Consider the following 9522-nt stretch of genomic DNA (forward strand, 5'->3'; position numbering starts at 1 on the left):
GAATATATTAATACTATAGCGTGTGTATTATTTTATGTCTCGCTTACATCCGGGTCGTTTAATTGTTATGTACTTCCATTTCTGTCATAAATAATTTTACCAAGAATTCTACGTAAGTTTTGGTTCTGGTTTCGATTATAACTGATGGCACTTAATTCATCTATATTTTATAAATACTTTTATCAAGAATTCTTCATAGGTTTTGGCTTCGGTTTCGATTATGGCTGAAGGAACTCAAGTTATGTATATATGCATATATTTTTTTCATAAGTTTTTATTTCGGTTTCGTTTCAAACTAATGCACCCAAGTCATATATATATATATATATATATATATATATATATATATATATATATATATATATATATATATATATATTACTTTTGAAATTGTAACTTCACAGTCTATAAAAATCGATAGAACATTTACTCTATAATAATGAATACGAAATATGCAATAATTAAAATATCATATTTAAGCGTACTTTACGACCGGTCTTTGCCGGGCGTTCGTGCTAGCTTAGATAAATACTTTTGCAGTTTTAACAAAAAAGCTACAATAATGTTAGAGCGTCTCCATTTACACTGAACATCTACAGAATGCCAACGTCTATATATTACATGTGATTGAGTCCTCTGTGGAATTTTCACAGGTCTCGCTAGTACTTAGTTATTTACTGGTGTAGAAAAAACATTTTTCCATGAAATAAAATCATAACAGATCTTATAATTAATAAACAGTTAAGATATCCATTAAAAATAAATATTTGTTTAATTAATGAAACGAAATTCAATCAAAATGTTTAAATTGAGAAAAGTATTTCTTTAAATCTTAATTAATGAAACAAAGTGGTTTATTTTATATTAAAAACAAAAGGTGTTAAGAGGGTTACATTTTTGTAAGTTACTCTGTAAAAATAGGAATATCAAGATTAACATTTTCTATAGTTTTTTCAATGTTTTCTGTCTTGCAAATTCAAAAAAAATTATTATATTAAAATTATTATAATAATTATTAAAAAGTGTTCTTGTTTCAATGCGTAATTTTTGCACAGAAATGATTTTTTTTTAATAATTTGGTTTTGTCTGCCCTTCCTTCATCATTATTGTTTTTATTCATTCACAAGTTTTAGCCCTCCCCCCACCACTGCCATTATTATTATTATTGGCTAACATGGAGCTTTCACACAAGTCAACAGACGATCGGTTTGGAGACCTGTGGTGTTCTCTGGAAGCTGAGTGACAACAAGTCTCCCCAGACGTCTAGCTCTCTCCACCTCCTTCGATAGCATTTGCAAATAAATCTGCGTCATCGCAACAGCCTCATACCATTGATTTCTCGCTGGTAGTGGCCATTGGTTTATACTGGGATTTGAGTGGCACTAAGCCTCCCCACGATCCCAGTTCTTTTCGCGCTTGTCCAGCGGAGGTCTGGCCAGCCAGCGCTCTCTCCTCGGTCTTTCCATCCTCCTTAAGCCTTCATAGTCTGCATTTGCTGTTTTCTAGTGTTTTATCGATCCTTGCTTTGATATGGTTGGTTCTTATCGAGTTATCTTGTGCTGCAGTTATTAGAGATTCAGTTTCACGGTTTGTATGTCCTTTTCGCATCCATGTCCAGGTGTTTTCGTTATTCCCATCTTTTGTCATTCTTATGAATCTTCCGCGGAGTTGTTTCTCTTCCCATTTCTCTTTTCTCCTTCTATCGTTTGTCTCTCTATTTTCTGCTTTGTTGTTTTTTTCGGTGTCTCTCGCTACCATAATTATCCTTTCAGTTTTTTGCATTATGTATTTTTCTAGTTCTTTTTTCGTATCCTTCACAGTCTTCTATACAGATCAGTCCTTTCCCGCCATCTTTCCTTTTCACGTAAAGTCTGTCAGTATCGTCCTTTGGGTGTAGTGCATTACGCATGGTCATGAGTTTCCTAGTTTTCTGGTCGAGTTGTCTCAGTTCTTCTTTTGTCCATCCTATAAACGGTCCAGAGTATCTTACTAGTGATGCTGCTCATGTATTTATACCTTTTATTAGGTTTCTGCTATATAATTTCGTTTCCATGAGTTTTCTTGTTCTCCTGAGGTATTCCTTTCCAATTTTCTCTTTCATTTCTGTTACTCTGATGGTGTCCACTTCCAGAATTCCCAAGTATTTATAGTCGTCTTATTCCCCTAGTGCCCTCATTTCTCTTTGGTTGTGTAGTTCCATGCCTTCTGTCGTTTCCAGTTTTCCCTTTCTTATAACTAGTTGTGCGCACTTTTCCATTCCAAATTCCATTTGGATATCTTGGCTGAAGATTCGGGTAGTGTTGATTAGTGCCTCTAGATCCTTTTCGGTCCTTGAAAAACGTTTCAGATTATTATTATTATTATTATTATTATTATTATTATTATTATTATTATTATTATTATTATTATTATTATTATTATTATGCGATTTTTTACCTCCACCCTCCGTCATTTTTTTTTATTTTCAATATTTTGAGAGATTATCTAGATTAAACGAAATAATAATTTTTGGTAAATATTACCTCCGCGTTCACTCTTCCCAAGAAACAGTTATTCACTTTTACTTTAATTAAGAATTTATACAATAAATGTTTTGATTTTCAAATATATTTTTTGCCATTTATATATTCCAATGCTCATACAATACAAATAAAGAAAAATTTTTATTTTTAAATTAAACAAAAATCAAATGAATGGGAAAACTTGCGGAGAACGCCCTGTTTTACGGTTGCTTTAAAAAAATAGAACGGAAATTTAAATTTCGTTCCGTTTTACATTTGGTACATGTTTACATTATGTCCAATTCGCCGTTCATATTCGACATGCTAACTTTTATAAATTTTAGGGTATACTGATAAGATTCTAGGTGTCTATTCCTAAAGGCGTTCTTAAGATGGAGAGGTTGGGTGTGCTTATCCGTTGTAAGCATACACGAAAACCTACAAAAGTCGACATATCAATGTGAACGGTGAGTAGGATTTACGTAAAAAATACTAAAAGGTATACCAAATTGCCTTTTTCGTTTAAAAATTAAATTATTTCGTTTCGTTAATAAAATTTGATTTTTATTAAAAAAATCTTATATATATATATATATATATATATATATATATATATATATATATATATATATATATATATATATATATACATATATATATATGTGTGTAGTAAAATTGTTATTCTTTAGATTTCTTTCGATGTTTTGGAGTGCATGCAATTTAAAAAATATATAACTGAACGAAATTTAAATTTCCGTTTCATTTTTAAAACAACCGTAAAAACCGATCGTTCTCCACAAGTGTTATGAAATGAATAAAAAACGACGAATTTAAAACGAACCGTGCTGAAACAATAACATTATTATAAAAAAACATTCCTAACATGGGGAGAAAAAAGGGTGTTAGTCTCCTCTCATTATTACTTTTTTTTTAATTATAAAATAAAATAGCCAATTCAAAAAAAAAAAAAAATCAGACGTTTTGTTTTGTTTTGAAAATTAGTGATAATAAAAGGGAGGTAATTCGTTTCATGTAAATTAATATGGTAACAGCAACACCATTTTTATTTATTTATTCGTAATATTCCATTTACAATTTAAGGGATGGTCACGATGATATCTGTGCCTAAATCAAAACGCGGATTCCATGAACAAAGCTTCTTTCTTAGAACTGCACGCCTGTGGAACTCTGTTCCGTCTGCCTGCTTCCCTCCGGACTACAATTTGGATGTCTTCAAGTCCAATGTTAATAAATTTCTAATGAACCGCCCCCTTAAGTAAACACTTCAGCAAATCTCCTCACTAACTTAATGTACTATCAATAACCCTTATCCCTGAGTGGCTTCCGGGCCTTGATAAGTGGTGATCACTGTGTAAAAAAAAAAAAAAAAAGCGAGATCTTCTATACTCCCATAAATTTGTTTGTTTGTGTATTGATGTTCATATCAAAAACCCTTTTTTCCATTTATTTAAAAGGAAAATACAACTTTCTTATATATGGGTCGTAGAATTGCAGTCACTAGCAAAAGATTTAGCTAATTTGCATATTCTTTTAAACATTCATTTTAATTAATTCCCTATTAGTTTTTTTTCGGTTTTCTCATCATCTTTAGTTTAGTATTACGTGTAATTATATTGATCCAGATATTCTTTATGATTCATGCTTGCGTAATATTTACGTGAAAAGTTCATAGTAAAACTCTTTTCACATATACTTATGTGTACGTATATATTTTTATTTAAAAAATTGTGCCTACCAAACTCCTCCTACAGTTTTTGGTCTACAGAAATGAGACTTCATTTATAAAATATCTCAACCCAAGTGAAAATCGGTACAAAAGTGTGAAAATTAAAAATAAAAACGAACTTCGCCAGGTGAAGGTCTAACGCCGGCATTACAAATATGCATGCATAACGTAGTAGCTATTGGCCCATGTCTTAATTTTTAGGCTTGCATCAAACATGTCTTCATAACTCAGTCATAAACGGCTGAGGAAAAATAAATCGTAGGCGAAACGTTTTGGTTTCGATTCTCGGTGGTGGCGCACGAGTAATTTTTTAAATAAATTTTTTAAATAATTAAAGAAATAATGTGCTCATGTTACTTACCATGTTGCCTATAGTAAATATTTTATAATTGATGATATTAGGTCCAATATAATATAATAATAAATACGAAATCTGAATTTATCAAAATATCATATTTAAGCGTATTTTCGACCGGGTAATGCTAGAAATATGTAGAAGATAATTCAGCTGACGTATTCTTTATCGCGTTGACGCTTATTGGGAAATGTTAACAATATATAGTAAACATTAATTAATAAATATTTCCTAATTACAGTTTTTTAGAGTATTCTACAGGATCTTAGAAGTGATTTTAACAACACAAACACAAATTAAAAAATTCAGATATGTAAGATTTGCATTAATTTCTTCCATAGTCATTAGAATGTGTATGAAGTAAGATTCCTTTAATTTCGATCTTTTCATAAGATCCCTTAATCTTAAGCCATAAATTTAGGTCATTTTTTAGAATCATTATAATGCAGAAAATTTTGATCAAAATTGAAATAAAGATTCTAGACAATACATTTAGTTATGTTATGTCTTAATGTTAGTGTCTGAAAACGGATATACAATAGTGCAAAGCTGTTCTGATCAAATAATTGATTTTATCTGCATTGCAGCGAGTATTCCTTTATTATTATTATTATTATTATTATTATTATTATTATTATTATTATTATTATTATAATAATAATAATAATAATAATAATAATAATAATAATAATAATAAAAAAAAAAAAAAAAACTAAAGCAAAATATTTATCTCCAAAACTTAAATTGACTCATTTAGATATCAAAACGTTTCGGCGACCCAAAACATGAAAGAAATGTAAATTCTAAAATCGATTTAGGAACTGGCAAAAAAAAAATAACAAAAAAGAGCAAATGGTGTAAATTAAGTCTGAAATTATACAAATTACATCAACCTAATGATTCGAATTTCTTTGAATATTTTTTGTCAAATTTTTAACAATCGATATAAACGTCACAACAAAACTTGATCGAATATTTTAAATATGGTTCACATTTTTTACCATTATATTATTAGATGTATCATAAATATTGCAGTATAGAGTTATTATACTAAAACATAAAATCATTTTTTCCTTAATAACAAAACAATAAAACATTAAAATTGATAAACACATAGACTGGAACAAATAACAAATACACACATTACGTTTTTTGATCTAAATAAGCAGAGACTCATTAACACATATTATTTTTTAATATTAACTTCGTGACCATTAAACATTTTATATTATTTCCTATAGCCTACAACATGGTCGTTTTCAAATACTTCCCATAAAAAGTCCTTTTAAGTAATAACATTATAGTCATGCTATGCATAGTATACAGTCCTCCCATAATCTCTATATATTATTATAAACTTTGAGGACCATCCAACCGCCCTTGCTTGCATCTTGTCTATCAATAATCTATATATATATATATATATATATATATATATATATATATATATATATATATATATATATATATATATATATATATATATATAAGTGAACGTGTCATATACATATATATACATATATATATACATACATATATATATATATATATATATATATATATATATAAGTGAACGTGTCTGTGTGTGTGTGTCTTTGTGTGTGTGTCTCTGTGTGTATATTTTCCAACGCAATAACTCTGTCAATTTTAAGTCTACAGACTCGAAATTTGATATACAGGGTACTGAGATTTGGGAAAATCTTTGTAATCGGTTTTCGGCCAGAAATTTAGCTGTTAAGGAGTCAAAGTTCAACGATTTGACCTTTGAGAACTCTACCAAAATTTTAAGTATAAACATTTGACATTTTAGATAAAGGTTCCTTGCACATGGATCTAACTTAATAAATTTAATTTGAGCACAAAACAATAAATGTTAAGGGGTCATAATAGAGGTCAAAGTTTAAAAAATTGATCGCTTTTTTTTTCTCAACATACACCCCAAACACTCGGGCAACGCCGGGCTGAAATGCTAGTAGACAAAAAAATCAAACTCATTTCCATAGTCCAACCATACTGAGTACAAATAAATTTCAATCTTTGCTTAACTTGGAGACAGTTTCAATCGTGAAACTATGTTTTGGTTTAGGTTTCGATTCTAGCTGATGGTACTCAATACATATATATACATTTTTTTTACTTTAAAAGTCATGACTATATATTGAGTACAATTTAATATGAAACAATTGACTCTATAATAATAAATACAAAATCTGCGTACATTAAAATATCATATTTAAGCGTATTTGACGACCGGGCAACGCTGGGCGTCCTAGCTAGTATTATTTGTAATTCAACTGACGTATTTTTTTTTATCGCATCAACACTTTTATGGGAAACTTTTAACAACATATAGTAGACATCAATTAATAAATAATCTCTAAATTCCAGTTTCTTTGGAAATTTTTGAAGCGTTTTTGAACAATAACAAAGACGCAACTTCACAAAATTGAAAATTAAAATGTATCCGATTTGCATAAAAAAATTGATCCATAGTTATTAGATACCTACAAAACAAGACTCATTTAATTTAACCTTTTCTTTAGATCCCCTAACCTTAGACCTTAAATTTAGACATTTGCTAGAATCAAAATTAATTCATTCTTTTTGTATTGAAATTTGGATTGTGATCCAAACTGGAATAAGGATTATAGATATAAGATTTAATTGTTTTATGTGTCAATGTTGATCTCTGTAAACGGACATAAATAGTGAAAACTGTTCTGATCAAGTAATTGATTTTATCCGTCCTGTAGCCAGTATTCTTTGAAGCGTTTAAGCTCTATCACATTAACGCTTATATGCCCGAATGAATTTTGGTCTTCTTTAAAGACGAAACAGAAATGTGGAGAATCTTAATTAATTGTTACCTGATGATTATGAATCAAATTTAATGTAAATATAAAATATAAATATTTTAAAATGTTGTGTGTTCGTACTACGTCCCTTTAAATCGCTTAAAAATACCGCAAAGGAAACTTAAAGTTAGAGTTAATAACTAATTGATGTTTTATTATTATTGTTAAAATTTCATAAAAATCGAAAGTATCTAAATTTCAACGAAGGTTTTTTTTGCCGGTTTTGTATGAAATGTAACTAAATAGTGACCTTATTACCTAATCTTACAGAAGCTGTGTTCCAAAGCTGTGTTCCAAAAGCTGTGTTCCAAAAGGTCCTGGATATGACCTTAAACTATATCCGATGGTGAGGCCCCAGCTTGCGGGCTCTGGGGAGTGTGGAGCCACCCTTTAATTGCCATAGCTCCCAGGTCCACTCTGACCCGGAGTGGTAGTACCTGTTAGGGTCCCAACTATGGGTTGAATAGAAACTGACTTGCAAAAAACAAATATATTCTATTAATTTTTTTTTTATTCAAAATCACCGGATTCGGCATTAAATAACCCGAAAAGGGTTGATATGCCGTAAACCAACAAACCAACCAACCAACCAACCAACCAACATCAATAATGATCGGTTACTTAGTTTAGTAGGGAACAGTAATAAATAAATATATAAATATGCCCAATTGTATATAAATGAATTTCCTAAATACTAAAGTTACCAGTAAATAACCTATCTACATTAGCGACAGTTTTGCCGAGAATATATTTTCCAGAATTCATGATATTATTTTGTACATATAAATATATAACTATGCACACATGCCTATATATATATATATATATATATATATATATATATATATATATATATATATATATATATATATATATATATATATTAGCAGGGGTTACCCGGCGTTGCCTGGGTGATCGGCCCCCTTCCCACTCCGAGGGGTAACAAAAAAAGTCACCCCTCTGGATTTACATGCTTGGTGACGGCCTCCCCCTTCAGGGAGAGATAATCCCCAACCCCACCTTCAGGGAGGAGGGTGCCTGGAGGCTTCTCCCCCCCCAAAGAAAAAAGTCACCTCCTCCTGGCCTGTTCGCCCCCCACCCTTGAGGGGGACACCGGCTCCCTCCTTTAGGGGGAGAAACTGCCAAGCTCCCACCTTTCGGGTGAGAAAATGCCAGGCTTCCCCTTTTGGTGGGGGGATGGTGGCGTGGCCTTCGTTATAAAGATGGCCGGCCAGCTGAAAAGTCCCAACAAGCAAGATATGTGGAACTCTTAGACTGTCAATAATCAACAGTAATTTTTACAGACAGCGTTACAAAACTTCAAAATTGGATTGATAAAGAACACGATGATTTATACTGAAACTCATCTAATATTAATAATAAAAAAATAATAAAAAAACACAAGTTGTTTGTTTAAGTATTATAAGCAATTGAATATTTCGTTGTATTATAGATTTTAAAGATTAGAATGCGTTCTTTAATTACTTATAAATTACATTTTAAAAAAGTGAAGTTGTGACGTCAGAGCAAAGCGAACAGTCAATCTCTCTACTTACTCTCTATATATATCTCGCTATCTCTCTCTTTCTTAAAAATCTAATGAACCAGATAACCCCCTCTCTCTGTGAATGATGTGGCGTGGCAGACACTTGGCTGAGGGAAATGGGACAAAGGTTGGGTGTGAATATCGCCGTAGCGAGCGGAAATACGTCGTCATGGCAACCAGACAGTGAACATTCGTGGCGGGAAACTCGAAGCACGAGGGATTTGAAAATAAATAAAAAGTTGGCGAAAAGAAGCGAGACTGCCCTGTATATCAAACACTTCGCTCCGAGAATCGGACCTCATCGAAGATTGAGATTTGGATCAGTTAAACTGCGGATTATTAGTCAAATACAATCGTATTGTCGATTAACCTCAACATTTAATCTGGCTGAGATTTGAATTAATTAAATTGCAGATTATCATTCCAAATACAATCGTATTGTCGATTGAATTCTTCTTTGGAACTAAGATTCGAGGATTTCGCCATTTTCTTCGATATTGTGTTTGCGAACTTTTAAT

Source organism: Euprymna scolopes, chromosome 20, assembly GCF_053919585.1.
Source record: "Euprymna scolopes isolate OS-2025 chromosome 20, ASM5391958v1, whole genome shotgun sequence".
Lineage (NCBI taxonomy): Eukaryota > Metazoa > Mollusca > Cephalopoda > Sepiida > Sepiolidae > Euprymna > Euprymna scolopes.